Below are 23,620 nucleotides of genomic sequence, written 5' to 3'. Positions count from 1 at the left end.
AGGAAAACCGTAAAACTGAATAGTCAAACTATTAAATAAAAAGAGATATTTCAAGTCATGGAAGGACTCAATATTGTCAAGATGTCTATTCTTCCCAACTTGATCTATAGATTCAATACAATCCCAATTAAAATCTCAGTAGGTTATTTTATAGAAATGGATAATTCTAAAGTTTATATGGAGAAGCAAAAACTCCAGAGTAGCCAACTCAATATTGAAAGAGAAAAACATAGACAGATAGAACACTACACTACCAACTTCGAGACTCACAGGAAAGCTACAGTAACAAGACAGTGCGGTATTGATGAAAGAATAGATAAATGGATCAATGGAACAGATAAAAACCCCAGAAATGGGCCCTCATAAATACAGTCAACTGCTCTTTCACAAAGGAGCAAAGGCAATAAAATTGAAAAAAGATAGTTTTTTCATCAAATGATGCTGACACAACTGGATATACACATGCAAAAGAGAAAGTGTCTAGACACAGGCTTTATTCCCAAAACTTAATTCAAAATTAACTAAATGTAAAAATGCAAAACTATAAAACTCCTAAGAGATAGCATAGGAGAAAAATCTAGGTACACTTGGATTTCATGATGGCTTTTTAGATAAAACATCAAAGGCATGATCCAAAAAAGAAATAGTTGATAAGCAGATTTCATTAAAATAAAAAATTTCTGCTCTGTGAAAGACAATGTTAAGGGACTGAGAAGACTAGCCACAGACTGGGAGAAAATATATGCAAGGGACCTATTGAATAAAGGACCACTATCCAAAATATATAAAGAACACTTAAAACTCAATAAGAAAACAACCCATTTAAACAATGGTCTAAAGACCTTAACAGGGCAGCCCCGGTGGCGCAGCGGTTTAGCGCCGCCTGCAGCCCAGGGCGTGACCCTGGAGACCCTGGATCGAGTCCCGCGTCAGGCTCTCTCTATGATGCCTGCTTCTCCCTCTGCCTGTGTCTCTGCCTCTCTCTCTGTCTCAATGAATAAATAAATAAAATCTTAAAAAAAAAAAAAAGACCTTAACAGACACATCACCAAAGAAGGTATATTGATGGAAATAAGCAGATGGGAAGATGCTCTACCTCATGTTTTCAGAGGAATGCACAACTAGGAGATCCCACTACACATTTTTAAAATAGCCAAAATCTGGAACACTGACAATACCAAATGCTGACAAGGATGTGGAGCAGCATTCATTGTTGGTGGGAATGCAAAAATGATGCAGTCCAGTTTGGAAATTTAGTGATTTCTTACAAAGTTAAGCATACTCTTTCCAGACAGTCCAGCAGTTGTGCTCCTTGGTATTTATCCGAAGGAACTAAAAACTTATGTCCACACAGAAGCCTGCACATGGACGTTTGCATCAACTCGATTCATAATTGTAAAAACCTGGAAGCAAACAAGATGCCCTTCAGGAGGCAGGCCGGGAAGCGTCGTGCGGCCTGCAGCCCCCGCTTGGCCCTGCAGCTTGGTCTCCCCCGGCCCTAGCTCCCAGGCAACACACGAAGAAAAAGTGGCTGCACTTGCAGTACCCGTGGCCCCGTGACTGGGGCTTCTCACAGCGGCCCCAGGAAGCACCGACCGCCGTGGGCTCACAGGGCTTTTCTGGGAGAGGCAGAGACTGTAATGATTCTGACCCCACAGTTACCCAGATGGTAAGTGGAAATGTCTCTGGACACTTCGTGTAGAGTTTTTTTTCCACTATATCACACACAGGCTGTATGAGCCCACACATGGATTAACCGTGACCTGCTTCACTCTGGCTCACATATCTGGGTACAGATGAAAAAAAAAAAAATCCATGCTTTCAGTTAAACTACACTAATGACTTGGACAGTATGTGGCTAAATAAGAGTTCAGAAACTGTTAGCTTGCAGACAGGATTGGTCCTAAGGGCCCATTTTATTTGGCTCCCTGAGTATTTTCTATATATTAAAAAAAAAAAGTGTTGCAATATCTTCAGTTGGGAATATTTTTACATAAAAATCCACATTTTCAGATTCTCTTAAAAAAAACCGCATCCGGCAGCATGACAATTGGCTGAAATGGGTTTGTCATTATATTGTCCTTTCGGTTAGTGGTTTTCAAGCTCAGCGCTACTGACGTTTGGGGCTGTACAGTTCTCTGTTGCGGGCAGCTGTCCTTGCACTGTGGGATGTTTCATAGCATCCCTGTCCTGTACCCCCAGATGCCAAGAGCAGTAGCACCTTCCCACTGTGTGACAACCAGTTGTGACACTGCCACATGTACCCTGGGCAGGGGGGGGGGGGCACGTTGCCTCAGGTTGGAGGTTTGACAAACCATGCTGGAGGCATTTGAGTAGCGAACCCTGGAAAGCAGCATTCTAGAGCTGGCAAAGATGAAGTGAAACCCCCTCTAATGGTGTAGGAGACTGAAGCCCGGCCGAAGAGGTGACATAACCTGCCCAAGGGGGCATAACTAGGACAACTATGACAGCTCTAGGTTGGGCCGCAAGTCCTCTGAATCCTGGTGTGCCTTCCCCTCGACCTGCTGCCTGCCACGGCCCACTGCCTGCCAGCTCCTGCCTTCTCTCCTTACTGCTAGGATGGTCACTGGTCACTCTCCTACACATGCACCCCGATCCCTGCCGTTGTGCTTGGGTCACACGGAGCAGCTCTTCACTTAAGAGGAGCATCTCCGGGTGTAGGTGGTCCCTACTGTCCCCTCAGATAGGAAGGGGGATTTCAGAAACATTACCTTAGTCTCTGTTCCACTCATTTAACACAGGATTCTCCTCATTCCCGGCCTATTTAGATCACCAGTCTCTTCTGCATTCTTCTGAGCTCCACGTTTCCTCTAAAGCCACTTACAAAATGTGCCGCCAGAACCAAATGTTTGCCTGAAGTCATTTGTCACTCTGAAAACTCCTCTGGAATGTGGTCGTTATACAACAGTTGGATGACATTGTTTATACACTTAGAATTTGTTTCACCATCTCAGGTCTCATCCTTTTTGATAAGATCAGTTTAAGAACATATTAACGATTTCCCACAAGAGATTTTTTTTTTTAATAGAGTAAGAGATTCTTTTGATGTCAGAAAGTTCCAGACAAGGCTCACTGGACCAGGAGCCTCCAGCACGTAGGTTGTGGTTCTACCACTGTCTGAGCACATGGGCTAAGCAATCTGTAGCCCTCTCAACTAAAAAACACTGTGTTTCGGGGGCACTGGAGCAGCTCAGTTGGTTGAAGCTGGTTTCGGCTCAGGTGGGGATCACAGGGTTGTGAGATCGAGCCCCATGTCAGACTTTGCACTCAGTGTGAAATCTGCTTGAGGATTCTCTCTCTCTCTCAATCTGCCCTCTCCCTCACGTGGACACTCACACACACTCTCTCAATAAACCTTAAAAAAAAAACCCCACAGTGTTCTTTTCTTTTTATTTTATTTATTCATGAGAAACAGAGAGAGAGAGAGAGAGAGGCAGAGACACAGACAGAGAGAGAAGTAGGCTCCATGCAGGGAGCCCAACGTGGGACTCGATCCCGGGTCTCCAGGATCATGCCCTGGGCTGATGGCAGGCGCTAAACCGCTGGGCCACCCGGGCTGCCCCCACACAGTGTTCTGATGGCCACTTAGACCCTTTGAATCTCTCACATTGAATTGAATTCTTATTTTTTCATTAGAGTCCATGTGAAATTTCTCCCCTGACTCTCGTTCTAATGGTCAGACTATTTCATTTTTGACAGAGAAAGCCCCAAAGACACTTATCGTAAAATATTCCTTTACACACCCACAGGGGGATTGCTCCACAGTTTAATTTGAAATTTTTCTAGTTGTCAGTGAAATACTATCTTAGTACATAGTAGTGTGCCAAATGGGCAAGTAACTTCACTCAGGGTATGTCCTTCTTGGGTGTCCAGCTGAATGTAAGAATCATCTGAGCGTGGGATGATGCATAAATCACCCTCCTCCCATACCACTGCTATCAATTCTCCCTTCCAACATGGTAGGACGTGTCTTATGCCTTCCTATATTGTGATCTGGGTTGATGGAGCGCTACCATGTGACCCCTCTCTACTGTAGAGTCCCACTGCCATATGTATGCTTATTGTCTTGTTTCTATTCTGGATATATCTTTCTCTGGCATAGTTTCCTACTGTCTTGGCTTCCAGTCATCTTCTTTTTTCTATCTGTTCTGTTCTTAGAACTTGAAAGAAAAAGAATCCTTGCATGAAAGGTAATGATAGCAGCATGGCAGTGTGTACAAGGGACGTGGGTAACATTCCTTTGTGTAATGTTTTGGGTCGGCTCATTTATGAGGTGTGTTTGAACCAATGGAGTAGGGGAAGAAATTCCCCAGAAGCCCAGATGCATGCCAGAATTGAAGAAATGAGTTGGGCATTGGACTCCCCCAACACACACCAAATTGTGCATAGAGAACCGAAAGACAGGCCACCAGTGATAATCTGATCAGGATTGGTTGGGGCACTGGGCAGGGCTGAGGCCACCGAGAAGCCTTCACTGTCTAAAACCCAGCAGGGCCAGGAGGCCAGTGCAGTGCCTGTCCCTTTATCTCCAAACTTCAGTCATTCTTAATCAGACCCACATTTGCGAGCCTCTGTGCGAAGGCACACATACCTTTGTCTTTTGTCTCTATATCTAGAATGAAATCAAATAGACTGATTTAAATTTTTGCTTATTATTTTTTTTAATTTTTATTTATTATTTATGATAGTCACAGAGAGAGAGAGAGGCAGAGACATAGGCAGAGGGCGAAGCAGGCTCCATGCACTGGGAGCCCGACGTGGGATTCGATCCCGGGTCTCCAGGATTGCGCCCTGGGCCAAAGGCAGGCGCCAAACCGCTGCACCACCCAGGGATCCCAATTTTTGCTTATTATTAAAAAAAAAAAAGCCACCCACATTACCACCAATTGAACCTCGGCTTTGTGTCAAACATTCCACCTATATTATTTTAGCAGAAGATCACAGGAAGCTCTAAGGATGGTTGCTAGCTGCCCTTGAGTCTGTGTGCCCTTTTTCTTCGTTAGCAAGACAAGTCCTGCACTGTAGCTGGGCACGTGGCATCCCTTCCCAAGGCTCGGTCCTGTACTTTGTGGTACAGATTGCTGTGACCACATGACCATGTGCTAGCCAATGGGATGCGAGCTGAAAGAGGTACCCGACTTGCAGTTCATGCCCCAAAAGGGGGAAAGATTGTGCCCTCGCCCTTCCCTTTCTCCTTTTTTCACTGGCCAGAATGTGAAGGCAAGAGTTGGGAACAGACAGTTTAGCCCTGAGGTGAAAGATGAGTGTGGAAGATGCAAAACAGGATCCCAGGAGCCTGGTCCCAAACTGGAGAGCTGGCCTCTCAGCTCTGGACTGGCTGTGTTCAGACCATATCATGAGAGAGGAAAATCCTGCCTCTCTTAAGTCGCAGTTATTTTGACTTTTGTTACAATAGCCAGACCTGTTTTCTAATGAACACTGGCATTCATTTTTATACCCTTTGTGCAAACGAGCATCTGGACCTCAAAGAGACAAATAACTTGCCTGAAACTGCTTATAGAACAGTCCCCTCAAGCTGCTCAAATATGATACTTTCTCTTAGAATTCCTCTCTGATATGGAAATGCCAGTGAAGTCGTGCAGCTCTTCCCCCACACCAAAGGAATAGCCAAATCTGAAGGAAACGTGTTCTGGAGCATCTGCCTGGTTGAGTGGGCAAGTGTCCATTCTGTTAACTTCCATCCTGAACTCCCACCTCTTCAGAAGCTGAGTTAGTTTTGAGGTTCAGGTAACCTATATGGTAGGTCAATGAATCTTAAAAATGATCATCTCACTTAGTATTTCCTTACCAGCATTTTACACTTAAGGGCTTTTATGTGGAGTTTTACGTATTTAAAACAGAGTTATTGAGCACTAGAACAGAGATTATGTTGCAAGATATTTTGTTTGTTTATTTAACATTTTAAAATATTGTGTGTTAGTGAGATTTGGGTTGTGAGAGCCATCATGGCATCTCTGACTTGTTTTCTTTCCAGCAGTACCGAGACGCTTACTTGTGTGATGCCAAAAAATGAGATATGACAGCCAGCGTTTGCTTCAGTCTCCTCCGACAAAGAGAGGATGCATCTTCATGGTGATCTCAGCACTTCTGATGCCATTTGGAAATTTGGAAACAGCTTGACTATATTTGTGAGCCATAAGTTGATCTCAGTCATCTCCAAAGCTATTTCCGGGTTAGTCAGAATCGTAAGGGCACTTAGAGGGAGAGGCAGGAGGAGACAATTCTTTCCCTTCTGCATAGGAGTGGGAGTGACTGAGCCATGAATGCCAAAGCTGGGGATGAGAGGAAAGACCAGATGAAATGCCAAGAGAGCCAAGATAGCAAGGAGAGAGGGGTCAGAGGTCAAAACAAACAAGGATCCAACCAGGCTGGGAAGGGTTCATCCACACCACGCCAAAGCTTTTGGAGACTGGGGAAAAGGAAAGTGTTGAAAGAAAATTTAGAGAGCTTTCCTTGATATGAATATTTTACTGAATGAGAAATGAACTGGTCACAACGAGGGGTCCTTCCAACCCAGGAATACAAGGCTCAGAGGTGTGATGTTACAGGATGGCTTAGAAAGTGACAATGAGGAAGTTGCTTAACCTTCACAACGATTGGTTTTTATGGTGGAGGTTTCCAGATGTCAGGGCATTGGTTAAAAGTACTTACCTTATACCGTTTGAGGAAGATGTTTTCTTTGATGACTATTGGTGGCATTTACAAGGTAAGTTCCATGTATGCTCATAGAATAAACTAGATTGAGTTTTGCTTACTTGGCTTAAATAGTTCTGTCTTCTTAGGAGATGTTCAAGCCTGGTCTTCATTTTATTTTCTTTTAATTAAAATAAAAAATTGTTGGATGTCTATTATGTGCCAGAAAATCAAATCCTGTAGATGGTATAATTATCACCATTTCATAGCTGAGAAAAATGGTCTCAAAAAAGTTAGCCCAATGGATGTCACACAACTGATGAATAGTAAATCTGGGATTCAGACTCTGGTCTACCAAAAGTCTGTGTTCCTTCCTTCCATCACAATGACTCCAGAGCAGAAAGGCAGCCAACAGAGGGTAGGTTGTAATGAACCGGATAGAATTGACAAGGAGTCAGACCTAGACTTTGTGAAACCACACGGGGACAGGGTAACATCTAGCACAAGACTTTTAGGGGTGGGCTGTCTTCAGGAAAACACGTCGGTAAACTGCCCTGGGTATGGGCCATGAGGTCCCAAGGTCAAGGCATAGAAGATAAAGGCAATACCCAATTTCTCTACAAAGTAAGTTAGCTAGAATTTGGGACATAAGCAAGAAATTCAACAAGAGGGGAAGAGTTAAAAAGAAAAGAAGGAGCCCAGCACATGGTGGGAGGTGGAAGCACAGAGATGGCCGGGAAGCGAAGTCCTGGAGATGAGGGAGCTGAGAGGTTTAGAAGCATAGAAATGTGTAACATTTAATCCTAAACTGACCGGTTGCCTCACTGTTAACTCCAGCAGTTCCCTTAATTGTCCTTTAAAAGTTTGTCACCCACACTTGCACAACCTTGTGTTTGAGACAGGCTCAAACAGGAAAAAAGAACTGCTTCGTGCAGAGGACGAGGTGAGAGCAGAGAGGAGAACAGGCACGGACAAGAGAGGCGTCCATACATGGAGCGATTCGGCCGGAGCTGGAGGTGGCCAGGACACTTATAAACATCCTCCTGCCCACATGTCAAAGATTAACAGGGAGTCTGAAAGACTTGCTGAGTGGCTTACCTCATAAGGCATGAGAATTCAAAACAATTTCATCTAAATCTGCAAGGGCAAGTTGACTTTAGCCAACATCTGGTATATGAAAAGAAGGTATTTCTCAAAGTGCTACTCGAGGAAGTGAGTGGCCTTGGGCGGCAGTGAATTCCCCATCCTTGGTCGTGTTTAGGCAAAGGTAGTACAAACCCCAGGTGTGGTGGTGGTAGGGCAGACTCAGGTGTCAGAAGGGAGAGACTCTCCAACCTGTTGAACCCCCTCCCAACGCTGAGGGCCCTGATTCTAGGTCTATAAAGGCAACTTGAATTAAGTATCCAAGCAAACGAGTGGTATTTGGCAATGCACCGACAAAGCTCGGAGTGAAGGGGGGAGGAAGTCCACCAACGAGTTAAAAGTAAAACTGAACCATTAATATCCAGATAAAGTCGCCTGGCTATTGAGACATGCTTCTGGTTCAAGGAAGCCTTTCTCTGTGCATTCCCAGGGGTGTGGTTTACGCAGCCCAGGGTTTGCTTTTCGAGCAGGTGGATAAATGTGCCTTGTCTTGAATGGGCACTCGAGCTTCAGTGTCTGCGGAACAGGGATCTAATGTTGAGGACTTCTTCTCTTGAGATTTAGGTCTGAACCTGACCACCTTTGTCCCAGCTCATGAGGTCCAAGGGCTGGAGGCACCCAGAGGGAGTGAGAGCTCATCAGCTTCACGAGATGTGGAAGGGAAAGAGGGAAAGAAGAGGGAAAGAATCAACAATATACAGAGATAGGAACAACTAGCTCTCTTTTCTCCCCTGCCTCGCCAGGAAAAAAAAAAAAAAAAAAAAAACCCAGATGCTGCTTCAGTCCTTGACTGTTTGCAAGGACAAAGTATATACCAATGGCTAAAGGACAACTAAAAAAGATCATACAGCTGGGGAGGCGGGGGGGGGGATAAAAATCTTCCTGGATCTTCTCTCAAAATGTGCCCAGAATAGTATGTTCCTGCAATTTGGAGAAAAATACCTGAGTAAATATGATATCCTGCCAGTGCTCAAATTTTGTCTGAACCAGGGATGAAGATAGCTTGGGTACACGAAATTCATAGATAAACCATAAACTTACAAAAAGCAGACTTTATTCATTTGAATTTCAGCTTGTAAGGTATTTCTCCACCCACTCATAGTAGAAGGACCATGAGTAGTTAGAAGTCATGGGGGAGGAGGAGCGGCAAATAACTTACATCAACCACAAACTAGATTGTCAGCCCGGGAGAGTTGAGTGTAGACCTCAATAGTTTCTGATATTTGAATTAAGAATAAAAGTTCCCATATGAAGCCAGTCTAGGAAAGGCATTCTTGATAATTCTCTCAAACTCTCTCATGTGTTAGATTGCTCCACTGAGCAGGACTGAACACGCCCCTGGGGGCACCCCCACTTCAATTAGGTTCGAGAGACCAAGGAGTTCAGTTCCTGCCCCAGAGCCTCTTCCCTCTGTGGTAACTAGAAGTAAATTGACAACCTCACCTAGTAGTTCTGGAAGACTGAATCACATTTAAGTTACCTCTTGGCTTTAGAAATGATTTTATTTCATTCAACAAGCATTCTGAAGTCCTTCCTCCAATTCAGACATCGTGCTGGCTGCTTTGGAATAGCTTGGAACCTAGTGAATATGATGTTCACACAAACAAATTAAAACCCGATAAAACCACTAAAGTGCAGAGTGTACCATGTACCCAGGTGTGCCTTGGACTTTGGGAAAGGCCTCGAAACAGAAGAGGAGACTCACCTGAGCCTCTGATGATGGTTGAATGTGAGTTTATCAGCGAGAAAGAGTAAATGACATTTTGGGAGGAAGGAATAGTACCTCACAAAGAGTGAGAGATTATGACCGTGGCATAAGGAGAACAAGTAGTGTCAGGTTCAAAGTAGTACATTGTACTCTGTGGCTACGTAAGAATTTTCCTGGAAAATGAACAAATGCATGGCAAAGGTCAAGTGCTTCTCTGCGTTTGAAGTTCAGCAACTCTAGAGATACTGACTCAGAGCAAAAGGAAATAATACACCTTGACTGTTTTTGTTTTTGTTTTTGTGATACTCCAAGTGTCAAGGGACTTAGGGATTATTTTCTCTGGAATAGTCAGGGCTGCTTCATGGGTGTGTGACCTGCAACCACACAGAGTTCCATGTTTAGAAGCCTCTGGTCTTCAATAAATTGCTCTGTGGTTGCTGTCTTGAAATTCTTTGACTCATCATGGTCCAGAGGTCCCATATTTCACTGAGTCCCCCAAAATGATGTAGATGATCCTGAGAATAGGATATTTTCAGAGAATTTGAAGTAGTTCAGTATTGTTTTATATAAAATGGAAGGAAGGAGCGGTGGCTAATGAAGTTGAGCATGTAGGCAGGGGAAGAGGTTGAAAAGTCTGGAAGCCTTGTTAAGCATTTAAAATTTGCCTCTGGGAGAAGGATAGTCATGGAAGATATTGAACAGGAAAGTAACAAGAGGAGATTTAACTTCTAGATCACTCTAGTGTGATGTAGGTGAGGGAAGGGAAATGTCACAAATTTTTTCCCATTTAAAAATAATGCCTTATGGGATGCCTGGGTGGCTCAGCGGTTGAACATTTGACTTGGGTTCAGGGCGTGATCCTGGGGTTCTGGGATCAAGTCCCACATCAGATTCCCTGTGGGGAGCCTGCTTCTCCCTCAACCTATGTCTCTGCCTCTCTCCATTCCCTCATGAATAAATAAATAAAATCTTTAAAAATGAATAAATAAATAAATAAAATTAATGCCTTTCATTGTTCAAATTTCACTTATCAGGTCCAAATTTTTGATCCATGTTAAAATGGAAAAGTCCTGAGAAGAATTACTGCTATGATTAGTGTACATTTTTGGGGTAAATTAAGATAGCAAGATCTGTGAGCACCTTAGAGAACTTGAGGTAGCAAAGAGCAGATGGAAAATAGGAAGCTGAGGGTTCTGTTTGGAGATGGGGGCCATAGAGAGGCTGAGCCTTTAGGGGAAAGCTTAGGCTTGTTTTTTTTCATTTTGCACAAGACCAGCCAGATCCACATGAAAGATTTTTTCCTTTAAAATTGCTTTCAGCACTCCCTGCCCAGAGTCCTTTAGTGCAGTGGTTCTCAAAGTGTGGTTCCCCGGAAAGCAGCATCAATGTCATTTTTAGAAACGCATTCTCTGCCCTCCATTTCAGATACACTGACTCTACAACTGTGGAGGGGAGACCCCACAATCCACTGCCACCAGCCCTCCAGGTGGCCCTCGTGCAGCTGAGAACTATTGCATCATTAGAAGTCATCTATGTCCCTAGAAAAGGAGGGAAAAAAAGTAGACATGCTTGTCTGGTATTAGAATGGATAAGCAAATGTGATTCTAATGCCAAGAAGAAATTCAGGCTTTGTCCTAAACATGCTTTTAATGGAACTATATTCAGTGAGTGATGTAAGATATATATGATATATACGATAGCAGTGTCTTTGTAGGTGATGATTCCATAGTTCAAGAATGACTTTAAAAGGTCATATTTTATTAAACAGACTCTGAATCATGATGCTGGAGCTGACAATGGTATTTACCAAAGCAAGATAAAGATGATTCTTTTTTTCCCCCTATGCAAGTACGATTGTTTTATGGGAAGCATGTTTCACTTGTACCATCATCTTCCAGAGGATAATCTCTGCTGATAGTGCTGGAATAGTTCATTTCTTGGGGCCTTACATTGGTAGGATCACGGCTATGTTAATACGTGTCCAAAAGTTGCTTTCGTTTACATAGTCTATAATATTTCTGAAATGGAGTCTAAGTTGCTGTTAATACCAGCATTTCTCAGATTCTTTCCATTGTCTTCCATGAGTAATCCAATATACATGGAAGGAAAAAGAGTAAACACTTTTGTGATAATCCAAATCTTTCCAATGGAATTTTAAACAATCTGACAGTTCAGTCTTGTTAAAAAGTGATATAAAATAAATGCTTCTTAGCAAACAATTGTCCAGTAAGTATTATAATTCTGTCTCATATTCTCACAGTGGATTGTTTTCTGAGTCTTTCAGTGGAATTCTTTCAAATTAGAGCTCAATGATCTTCTTTATATTTTATCCAAGGTTTGAAACACATGAACCTGTCTCTACTTACTCAAACAATGGCCTCTATTATGGTGTCTTTTTCTTTAAATCCAAATATTATATTCAGCATTTTAGGAATTCCCTATTCCAAATACAGGCAATTAAATTGTCTATAAGTTACTCAGAGCCTTAGAAAATGAAATGAAATAGGAGTTTGTACTTTGAAATGAGTTCAAAAATGTGTACCATTTGTCAATGCTAGTCTCTGTCAAATAGTCCTTATTATCTTCTGGTTCTGCTGTTAACAGACGAAATAATCTGACACAGACTTCTCTAACAAAAATATTTCCTTCTAGGAGAAGCCTGGCCTTTCTCAGTAATCAGGAATCAAATTCTTGACCTTGAAGATGGGAGAAAGAACAGAATGCTTCTTGGTACCACTATCAGCTGGATGAAATTTGAAAACATCCCCCAGGATAAAAAGGGGGACATGCACGGATATTTGTACTGCTTTTACCAATATCTAGGATGAACTTGGAGCCAGTAGGCTGGTACTCCAGAGAAAGAGAAAACCAAGTCGGGAGCTTTGGAAACACACGCCTGAGGCCAGGGCTCAGATGCAAGGGTCATCAGGCATCAGGACTCTGAGTTGAGACCAGAATGAAGAGTGGTCAGTATCACTTTCAATGACTGTTTACCAAACCACCTTTGTATTCACCCTTTTAATTTAGGGTCCCCAAAGTATGGTCCTGTTCTTATGCTCTCATAAACTTCAGTAAAACCAGGAAGTAAACAAGTGTTTATTGAACCGACTTACAGGAAGGAATGAAAGAATGGTGGTCTCCTTAATCATTTCAGGAAATTTGAATATTAACCTAAATGAATTTCTAAGTAGTAGAGGCAATGAGAAGAAAATGTTTGGGAGCAAGAGCCTCTTTCTAAAAGCAAAGAGACTAGGGTCATAAACTCATCTCTTTTCTCCCCGACTTCCTCCTCCACCTCCCTCCACATAATATCCTTCTTGGTGGCAGGTATAGGACATCCATCTGTGCTATTTTCCTCCTCCATCAGGTTCTTGCCTGGTGCCTGGAACCCACACTGCTCTGTCTTCCTCCATTAGTAAGAACAAGGAAATTGCCTACCGAACAACAGTTCTACTTAGATATCCTAGAGGGACTATAAATGCCATCTGAAAAAATCACTCCCTACACCCATACCTGCTGAAGGACCTCTGTTATCATGGTATCATTGCCCACTTGGCCAAGTGAAGAGTTTGGAGATACTTGGTTCCCTAGGTGGTACTTGAGCTACCATGAATACCATGAAGGTTTGCGTAGGAGTTTGTATGCAGTGTGAAGCGTGGGGGGAAGAGGTGTTTTGGAAAACAGAGATTGTGTCTCAATGATAGTGACAATGTTTCCATACTGAAGCACCGTAATGCATGTGGATGATTCAGAAACAGAATAAGGTTGTGCCAGACAGACACGAAGCCCGGAAGCACCATGGTTCCTTTCTCCTATAAAACACAGTCCAACAAGCAAACCAAAAGTAATTGGAACCAATCCATATTTTTCCTCAGTTTCTCAGGAGATGGTCAAAGGTGGGCTGGCATAGATGAAGTATGTTTTCATGCCCAAGAAAAGTAGCAACCTGTTGCACAAATCCATTCTCCCCTTATTCACCATGCTTCACACTCATCGCTCCCTAATATCTTCTAAAATCCTCCCAACTCTCAACTCCCAACTTCAATTCTCATTCTCTTTCCCATATAAATCTTGCAGCTTCTCCAGATTACCCCCAGCTATTAACTTACACCAAACTTCATAATAAGGCCCAGGTGGGGATCCCTGGGTGGCGCAGTGGTTTGGCGCCTGCCTTTGGCCCAGGGCGTGATCCTGGAGACCCGGGATCGAATCCCACGTCGGGCTCCCGGTGCATGGAGCCTGCTTCTCCCTCTGTGTCTCTGCCTCTCTCTCTCTCTCTCTGTGACTATCATAAATAAATAAATAAAAATTAAAAAAAAAATAAGGCCCAGGTGAATGTGTGCGTCTGCGTTGGTAGGGAGCCTCTCCTGGAGTGACGGAAATGGGCTGATTCATTCACTTTGTCTCTGCCTGCCACGCTCCTCCTCCAGCTATCTGCATGACTTTCTTAAAAACCCCACTACCGAAAACACACAAACAAAAAAGCCGAAGAAGAAAAAGAAAGCCAAACTTGAAAATAAAAAGGTGAGTAGTTTGTCTTTTCAGCGTGCTTTAGGTACCTTGTTTAATAGGCTCCCACAAGGGTGGTTTAGGGAAATGTACTCTATTTGGCTCACTGTTTACTAGTGATTAAAAGGCCTAGAGGTAGTGAAGTTTCTCGTTAGTTTGTAGATTTTCTTCCAGGAGACACCAAATAATCTCTGTCTGTTAGAGAATTTCCAAGAATAGAGTTTATATCAAATATAGTAGGACTTTAACCAGATTTGTCTCTAATCTAACATTTTTTTCTTAGTTGAGCATTCCGTTATTAAACTTCCTGTGAACACTGGATTTTTGAATTCCCTTTAAACCAGTCTTAACATTTTATTGATCCTTTACTAACTACCAAGCAGAATGAATTTTTGACATGTGTTCAGTTTCTATTTATATGAGAGTTGCTTTCTGACTTTTTGAAAATTACACTTTAACAACTCTCATGGAACCCTAACTTCCTTCAGATGCCTGCTCAAATGCCGCTTTCCTGTGGAGGCTTTCCTCGACCACGCAATGGAAAATAAGACCTTGTGTAGATACTCAGCATTTCCTAGCTCCCTTCCTTTGCTTCCCTATAGTATTTATGTCCATTTGATATTTTATTTTGATTTTTCTTTTGTCTTTAGCCACTAGAATGGAAGCTCTGTGAATTTAGGGACTCTACAGCCCACTCCCTGATCAATAACTGGCAAATAGGGATCCCTGGGTGGCGCAGCGGTTTGGCGCCTGCCTTTGGCCCAGGGCGCGGTCCTGGAGACCCGGGATCGAATCCCACATTGGGCTCCCGGTGCATGGAGCCTGCTTCTCCCTCTGCCTGTGTCTCTGCCTCTCTCTCTCTCTCTCTCTCTGTGTGCCTATCATAAATAAATAAAAGTTTAAAAAAAAAATAACTGGCAAATAATGAGTACTCAATGAACAGTGCCTGAATGAATGAATATACTACTATCAGGCCTCCCTGCTACTCAAAGACTAATTACATTGTGTACAGCCACCCTTATCAACCCTACACTTGGAATTATGGTGTAATAGTAAAAGTACTGAAGTTGTATTTATTTTTCTGTCTCCATTGAGTGATTTCTGGGCCCTTTCATGAGACAGATACCTTTGCAAGTTTAGTTTTCATCTGTTAATGGGAGCAGTAACACAGGTGAGAGGCCATCGATAACCTCGCCTGGTGCACTTGAACTTAGTAAAGACCAACATAAAGGCCAATGTAAGTGGCATTATCACTGTTGTCGCATTGCTTCTCTGTTAGTAGTGAGTGTCTAGGATGACAGCTTTCAGGCACTAGGAAGTCTTCCAGAGGCTTCAAGACTAATACTCAACCTGAAAACATCTTCCTCTTACCTGGACAGCACTTCCTGGGAAAACACATTTTTCAGGTAGTTTTACTTCAGTACCAGTGGGCTTTTCTCCTCGTAGAGCATGTGAATAAGAAAAGGAACTAACTTATGAAGTATTTTACCATTTTGCCTAAATAAGGGACAGGAGAACGCACCAGGAAGTCTCAGAGCCAAACTGAGCTCAGATGTAAGATACATCTCAGCAACAGCTCTGAGGAAAGCATCTCCTTAAAATACAGATTTGTACCGCTTCGACGTCAGAAAAACTTTTTCCAAAACAGTTTTATTTTCCCCTGCTCAACAGCTAGAAATTTCTTAGGAGTGAGTGTCTTCCCTAAAACAACAAACCGTCCTCTTTTAGCTCTGTGCCCTCAGAGAAAATAAGACGACCTCAGAGATTTGAGTTTCCAAAGCCTCAGCACTTGCAGACAGTAAGCAGAATAGCAGGAGACTTCGCCCACGGTCACGATCTGGTGGTACAGTGGGAAATCTGTTTTTGGAAGCTAAAATCAATGGGAAATCCTTGAGCTGGGAGACTCTGAGGTTTAGCAGCTTAGATAGCAGAGCTGGTAATATGCGGACGAAGAGAACCGAAGAAAGCCCTGTGTCAGGGAGCACTTCTACTGTAACTACATTAGGAACAGTCTCCTGATGCTAAGCCTAGGGGGTCTCTATCCAAGTTCAACAGAAATTATAAGAATCCTCCAATCACTTCTCAGAAGAGCAGAGAGCATCTTCCATGCAAGAATCAGAAAGTGGGGTGGCCTGGAGCCTCTTCTAGAGAAAGGTTAGAAGTTACCAGGCATTCAAATCAGTTCACCTCAGCAGGAAGACCCTAAGAATGCTTTCCGGCTCTCCTCTGGATCCTCCCTCTAAATTCCTTATCAACTATCTCCACTTCCCCAGGTCAAGTCAAAGATCTCAGCAAGCAGGAAATATCCTTTTTCTTACTATGAAACAAAACCAAAAGACTGGTTCATGTGTGGTTACCCTTTTAGTATCTTAGTGTAGGTAGGCTCATGCTGCAGAGTATGCTCTTCTCAGAAGAATTGGAAACTTCTCTTCGGTAGGTGACAGCAAACCTACTTGAAAATTACTTCTCCTGTCAAAATAACACTGATGGTAATAGTTCCTGTCATAGAGAGAGCATGGGCCATGGAGTCAAATGCATTCCTGACTCCACTGCTTACTATTTGTCCGTTTCCTAAGCCAGTTACTTGACCGCTGTGTGCTTTAGTTTGCTCAACTGAAAGTGGAGATCGACAAGGAAAATAATAACAGCAAACAATTTCAGTTGTTTCCTAGGTGCTAAACTTTAGTCCAGTGTTTTGCCTTCATTAACTAATTTTACACCTTTAACCTTATGAGGCAGGTGCCTTTGTTAGGTGACTCCTGAGTCTCCTGCACTCTCTTGAAAGCCAAAGACTCTCGATACCTGTGAAGGACGACAATGTGCTTCATGGGCACTATCTCATTTAGTCCTCAGAGCACCCTTATGGGGAAGGCACTCTTCTCTGATCCATTTTACACTTGAGAAAACTGAGGTGCAGGGAAGTTAAGTAACTTACCCAAAGACTCAGTAATGGTGCTGGGAATCATAGTCAGACTCTAAACGCCTTGCTCTTCAATATTATGCATCATGATATTTGTTCCCCTAGAACTCCCCCATTTGTTAAAGGGGAATGAAACCAACTCAAATCATATGTTTGTGAATGGGAAACTTGAACTTTTTTTAAAAAAGGATGGCTGAAGATCTGCCTTCAGTGCTTGCATCAAAATAAACAGAACTGATAGACACAATCAAAATCTCTGGCTTTAATTTTGTTGTTGTTGGGTTTTTTTCCCCTTTGGTACAAGATTTTATGATGAAGTTTCCATGAGAAAAGGGATCCTGTGGTCATGTAAAATAATCAACAAAAGGAATGTAGGAAAGGGTACTGGTAAGCCATATGAGGAAATCACTAACAAGATGTTTGTCTCCATACTGACATGAAATTACCCAAACGTATGATTTCACAATCTACAGGATGGCAACAAACTGCCCCCAGAGGGCGCCAAAGTGATCTCTCTCTCTCTCTCTCTCTCTCTCTCTCTCTCTCTTTTTAAATCTAAGTCTGTAGATCTGATCTGGACCTCCTGCATCTCAGAGGGTTTCTGGATGGTCCTCAAAAAGCCCCTCAGGGCCTTCCTCTGGTTTGGGGTGTGGGCCACGGTCACCCAGAAAGCTAAATGCAGCCGCTGGGTGATAAAAGCCCTGCGGTAAACTGACTTCTAGCTAACCACAGGGCAGCAGAGAGCGTTGAATGCAACCACAAAGTGGTTTGCTGGCACAGAACTTTCCCAACCTTTGGAACGAGATACCAGGGGATGTTGTTTAGTCCCCATCTTGGAAATCTTTCTCTTGGCGAGAGGAAAATTCTGATATCCATCAGTCTGAAATCAGCTGGGCATAGCCTTAGGTGGAGGCAGGGGGGCAAGCATGTTGTCTGTGGGAACTCATAACCTCAAAACCAATGGTCTTAATGGAGCTGCTTATGCAGTTAGTTATGAAACAGGCAGGCATATGGATGCCGGCGGGGATTGACAAACTGCATGGAGACTACCAGACCTCTTTGCAATAGGACATTTGTTTTTCTAAAAATGTTGAGAGAAATTATATTTTAATGCAGAACTAGGAGTCCTGGGTGAGCTTCCATCATCTTCAGGTATGCAAGAAGCCCCTAACATGCCTGACATGGACTCCAACAGATGCCCTTTGTTCAGGTCACAATGTTGAGACTCAACAGAACCACTGGCCTCTTGCAATCAGGCTGACGCTTTGGGAGCCCTGTTCTGAAGAAATTGAGATTGACAGTGTTAAGACCTTGAGTTTTTTTCTTTAGAATATCGCCACTGCTTATTCTTTAGCCCTGCCTTTGAGCTAGAAATTGATGTACTTGGCTGATGGGACTAAATTACGTGAAAGAATGGCTTTCATCATATTGCTCAATTTAGGGATTTCTTTCATTTCAAAGGCAAGGTTAATTACCTCTAGAAAATGTTAAGCAATTATCCACTAATAATAACAGGGAAGATGCTCCTGGAGCAGCCAACTCAAGGTAGAGGGGGGATTTGTGAGGAAGGCAAGAGACTTAGATTTGAATTAATGATGAAAAATGAAAACTATGTTAAGCTTTTAAAGACTTTAATGGGGAGAGACAAGACTGTTGCCTTAGCCCTTCAGCAGCCTTGGCCGTCAGTTTCTTCCATTTTTATTCCCCCTGGACTCAGAGGAAAGGCCTCTTTAGCGAATTTGGTTTTTGCCTGTAACCACTTATAACCTAGTGGAGGTGACTCAAGTCTTTGGTAATCGGTGGAATATAACAAAGGTGTGAGCTCCTGGGTAAAGCTAAAAAAGAATCTAGTCTGGGGCTTTTTAGTTGCATCCAGGGATGTCCTATTTCTCTGCATATTAAAGTACTCACAGTTCAGAGTCTTGCTCTTAGAGTTCAGGGATGAGTGATGCCTTCCAAAAGCCTGTACCCTTCTGCAGGCCAACACACACACATAAACACACACACACACACACACAGAGTGCTATTCTATCTCTCCCTCTCATGCTCAATTTCAAGTCACTGAAAAATGAGAAAGGTTCTAAAAAAATTCTCTGCATTTTGCTCAGCTCAAAATCCTGTGGCAGGTGGATATAAAAAGCACAACAATTGACACTGTTCTTTCTTTGATTTTTTTTAGTTCAAGAAGTAAGGCTGTTGTTTGTGTACAGGAGCTTGTTAACACATGCTAGACTTTGTCCTTGCTGTGGAGACAGTTCTCACGCAGCCCTAGGATTCCTTGGCACCTTCGGAGGAAAGCAGGTCAGTAGGTACAAGGAGATGCTTCAAAGAGTGGGCCCGAAGCTGGTGCTGAATAGGGGGGCGGGGGGCGATGAGATGCTTTTCTATCTCATTAGAGCTGCCTCAGCGCAGAGGATACCTCTTCTAAAAGCAAGCCTAGCAGGAGGCTGTACACTGTTCAAAAAAATCCTGTCACCACATGAATGCATTTCAGTTCCTTTCTTTCCAAAAAGAGTAATTCCCTGATTTCACGGGCTAACCATAAGATGATCTTAGAACCCCCAAATTACAGCTCTTTAACATTTCAGTATTAAACTCATATGTGCTTAGGCCTAAATATGATAAAGTTTACAGGAATTGATCTTGAAACTGAAGCTCAGAGTTTTAAGGATTCCGCAAGGGAGAAAATTATTTAGTTGATGGGAGAAAATTATTTATTTGCAATTATGAACACTGAGAAATCTGGGTTCTCATTTCTGATAGTTAACAGCCACCATCATAATGTGGTGCCTATTTTGGACAGCTTAGGACTTACTGGTAAAGCCTACCTTTGAACATTGAAAGTAAAGAAAAATATGTCATGCAACATATCTGCCAGGTAATACAAGAAGAAATAGAAAACTTTCTAGACACAGAGAGAAATTAGTTAAATTCATTTTACAGAAACCGCACAATCTAAACAGACTTGTTTTCCTTCTTTTTCTTCTGTGAAGTTCCAAGGGTACTTTGTCAACTACGCAAAGCTCCGTTTCCAACCTTCGCTTTTTTTTTTTTTTTTAAACCACATTCTAGCCTTTTCACAGCTTTGAATCTACCTGTTCCTGTTTATTTCCAGGTATGAAATATCACTGAATGTTCACTATGAGAGCTGGGAAGAACAGTCAGAAACTCTTAGTCCCATCCTTCCTTTTATAAACAAAGAAACAGAGACTTTGAGAAGTGGAGAACTTTTATAAGTTCCCACAGCTCATTAATGACAAAACTGGGATGCAAATCCAGACTTCCTGACTCCCAGCACCCCAGAGTCTAGAGTCGGGATCCGGATAGTACATACGACATGAGATCCTCCCCAAGATGTGACAAGCCACTGCAAGACTCCAGGCAGAACGTACAAAAGGCAGCCACAAAGAAAGGGAGGAAGATTTTAGATCTTTGGGACACTGCCTCTTTGCTTCCTCTAAATATTAACTCTCTGACACAAAGCCCCATGATTCCGACCCAAGAAATCACCCTGATGCTTCAGATATTGAGCTAGGAGTGTTCTTATGTCCACACGAGATGCCATGGGAGTTACATTTATACCTAATATAAGTAGATACTAAGCCCAACATAAAATCTTTAAAGGCAAATGTCTTGAAGCATCACAATCTAGACTTGGCCTGTGCTTATAAAGGAATGAAGGTTTGATGACTATAGTGTGCTCATTCATTCATTCATCTCCTCATTGATTCATTCAATGGACCTTATCGAGTACCTTGTCCATGACAGGAGCTACAGTGGTGATCAGGATAGGCATGGCCCTGGCTCCCTCAGCACTTACAATTTCCTGGGTGCAACAGACGTTGAACAAGTATTTAGAGTAAATTATGGAGGAACACACCACAGAACTTCACCAGGAACCAAGTGACCAGATTGATATTCTAACTCAGTAGGTTTTGATGAGGGTAGTTTGGAAAGTGATGGAGACATTTGGGGTTATAATGCTAGAGGGAAGCTCCTAGCCTTTAGGTACCAGGAAGCAAGGCTGCTGAGTGTCTTGTATTTTGTTGTCCAGCCCCTCAATACAGGGAATTTCTCCTACATCCTCTGTGACCTCTAAGTCCTTGTTGGACATTCACAAAGGTGAAAAACCTGCCGAATTACCCAAGTCTGGACTCGACCTTCACTTACAGGTCTACATGAAGTATATTTGTGTAGCTTAAACAGATATGGAATGTTCAAGGAATGAATCCATGCAGAAGATGACATCATGTTTTGTTCAGAACTTACGAGCACCATCTGCAATTTCAGAAAAGCATGCCACTGATAGAAATGCTGCCAATAAAACACAACTCTATCGGGTTACATTTAGAGCTACCTTAGGAAGGTGGAGCAAGTGGGTGCATCAAAATTCATTTTAAAATATAAATTATTTTTTTATTACTCCGTTATATTAGGACAATGGATTAACTCTAGCTTATTTTACCTGTGATTTTCATTCCTGGCTGGTTTGCAAAGGAAAGTGAACAAGATCTCAAGGACCAGGCAGAGAATTGTACTGTTTCTTCTCTCTAGTGTCTGCGAATGCCTTTGATAGTGTCCCTCAGCTGACAGTTTTTGTGGCTCCCCCTACAGAATTGGGCAGGACAGAGGTGCTTTCAGGTCTTCTCTTTTCCTGTTTCAATGACTCTGGCTTGAGAAGATGAGAGATTGAGGAGAAACCCAGACACGTGAAGGGGTATAGGTGTGACGGCCTACGTCTATGTGATTTTTGGCTGCACAATCTGGAAAGCATATATCCATCTAGATTTTTGTTTCCTGGAACACAGCACTCAGAGAATTTTTGTAACCTGTGTATGTGCCATCCAGGAGCTTAGAGCCACAAGAAAGAGTTCAGATGCCAGATAGTGGCAGTGAATGCAGAGAGACCCAGGAGCCCACAAGCACAGAACATCAGCCTTTTATCCAGTTCTACCTATGACTTCACTTTTCTGGCTGAGGCAGCGCAGGAGAGAGTCCGAATCAATGATGGGCAGACGTACTGCACCGTGGACTGCACGATGTTTAGAGAGCTTTAGTGTCCCTGGGAATTTGGCATCCTCAGCCACCGTGATGCTCTCAGGCCCTTTCTGATAACCTCATATTTCCTAACCTCCCGCAAAACAAGGGTGTTGCAATGCAGGTTTTTGTAGCTGGCCAGCAAATAACTTTCTCTATAGATGGAAAGAGATAACAAGACCCTGTTGACTTCATTTTATGCCTGTTGCTGCACAAATTCAGCCACTTGATAGGTTGGACAAGCAAGACAGAACAGGATCCGGGGAAGACAGGCATTGATAAAAGCAGTAGCCCTGGAAGACGGCTGCCCTGGAAGCTTCAACTACACGTGAACGTAGGACAGACTTGGCCCATGAGGAAGGACCCCCTGATGTCTACAGTAGCTTATAGTTATCAAGCCACCAGTTTGCCTTCTTAAAGAAGTCTGACTGAAGAACTAGACTCACCTTAGATGACGGTTTGTTGGGGCACCTGGGTGGCTCAGTGGGTTAAGTGACTGCCTTCCACTCAGGTCATGATCCAGCATCCTTGAGACCTGCATCAGGCTCCCTGCTCCCTGGGGAGTCTGCTTCTCCCACTGCCCCTCACCCAACTCATGCTCTCTCAAATAAATAAATAACATCTTAAAAAAATAAGAGGTGGCATTGTTGTTTTGTTTTGTTTTTAACCTTTGCGATCTTGACTCTCCAGAACTGAATGAGGCCCCTCTGGTTGGAGTCTGCGATTTGAGCATTTTTAAAACGGTGTTAGTGGGACTCCTATCTCTATTCTTAAAGGAAACCTATAGCATGACTGCAGTTGGGATTTTTCACTCTGGGGAGGTAGCCCCTGCGTGTGAGGTCAGCTCTCCTGGTAGTGGGGATGAGATGACCAACTTGTTTTGCCAAGGCCTCCAAATTGTCTCAAATGGCAACTAATTTTAGTTGAAATGGACTTCATCCAAATTTGAACCAGGGACCGAGAGGAGCAAGGCTCCGTATCCCATTACCAGAGCTATCCAGATTCTCCATAATACTGTATATTAAATCCTTATAATAAGCTGCTTTGTGAGTCTTGGTGCCGGTTCAGTATTTTCATTGCAGTGATTACCCTATGGTCTGCTGGCCAGCTGAAGCTAGAGTCCTCTTTCCCTTGATACGGTTCCATAACATCTCTCATCGGCCCAGTGAAACTTGTTGTTAAGGGCAGAGCTAATCTATTGCAGCCTGCCCGGCTGCATCATGCCAAGAAACTTGGTGTGTTTCTGTCAGCTATTTCTGTGAGGACAGTTCACTTCTTTGGAAGAGTTTTCGCTCCATCGAGTCAGTGAACAATCCAGCCGCAAAGAATAGCTCTTGCAAACAGCCTCCCCGGCCCATCCTGAAGCGAGGGCCTCTTACCCACACTGACAAAATGAAGGCATTATCTCATATACTGGGTTTTAATACCTGTATGCACATCTGTGTGCCCCAAAGGGAGTTTGGGGGAACTTCTAAAAGATGTACCAGGAATGACATATCCTTGAGTGACATGGTTTGCTAATTCCAACTCCACATCCACTGCCCGCCCACCACTCCAGCTCCTTGTTGGTAGCTTATGACTTGGCGAGGTGCTGGCAATAGAGAGGGGACTAAGGCCATTCCAGGCGA

The 23,620-nt window shown here is 43.1% G+C and overlaps 1 long non-coding RNA gene across 6 annotated transcripts; it reads left to right on the top strand.

The window, feature by feature from the left end:
- Window positions 1-1,008: 1,008 nt before the first annotated feature.
- LOC118352579 (uncharacterized) lies at window positions 1,009-22,591 on the top strand. Of its 6 annotated transcripts, none has more exons than XR_004809896.2 (5): window positions 1,015-1,669; window positions 6,017-6,214; window positions 12,179-12,492; window positions 19,135-19,256; window positions 21,010-22,591. It is a non-coding gene; the product is annotated as an uncharacterized LOC118352579 (long non-coding RNA). The 6 variants fall into 6 exon arrangements; XR_004809895.2 differs by having other exon boundaries at window positions 20,071-22,591; XR_004809894.2 differs by lacking the exons at window positions 19,135-19,256; window positions 21,010-22,591 and having other exon boundaries at window positions 1,009-1,669; window positions 6,020-6,214; window positions 12,179-17,190.
- The last annotated feature ends 1,029 nt before the right edge of the window (window positions 22,592-23,620 follow it).

The sequence above is a fragment of the Canis lupus genome, chromosome 27 (genome assembly GCF_003254725.2).
Source record: "Canis lupus dingo isolate Sandy chromosome 27, ASM325472v2, whole genome shotgun sequence".
NCBI classification, from domain to species: Eukaryota; Metazoa; Chordata; class Mammalia; order Carnivora; family Canidae; genus Canis; species Canis lupus.
Note: the sequence above shows the minus strand (reverse complement) of the source record. Positions and strands in the feature narration are given on the sequence as shown.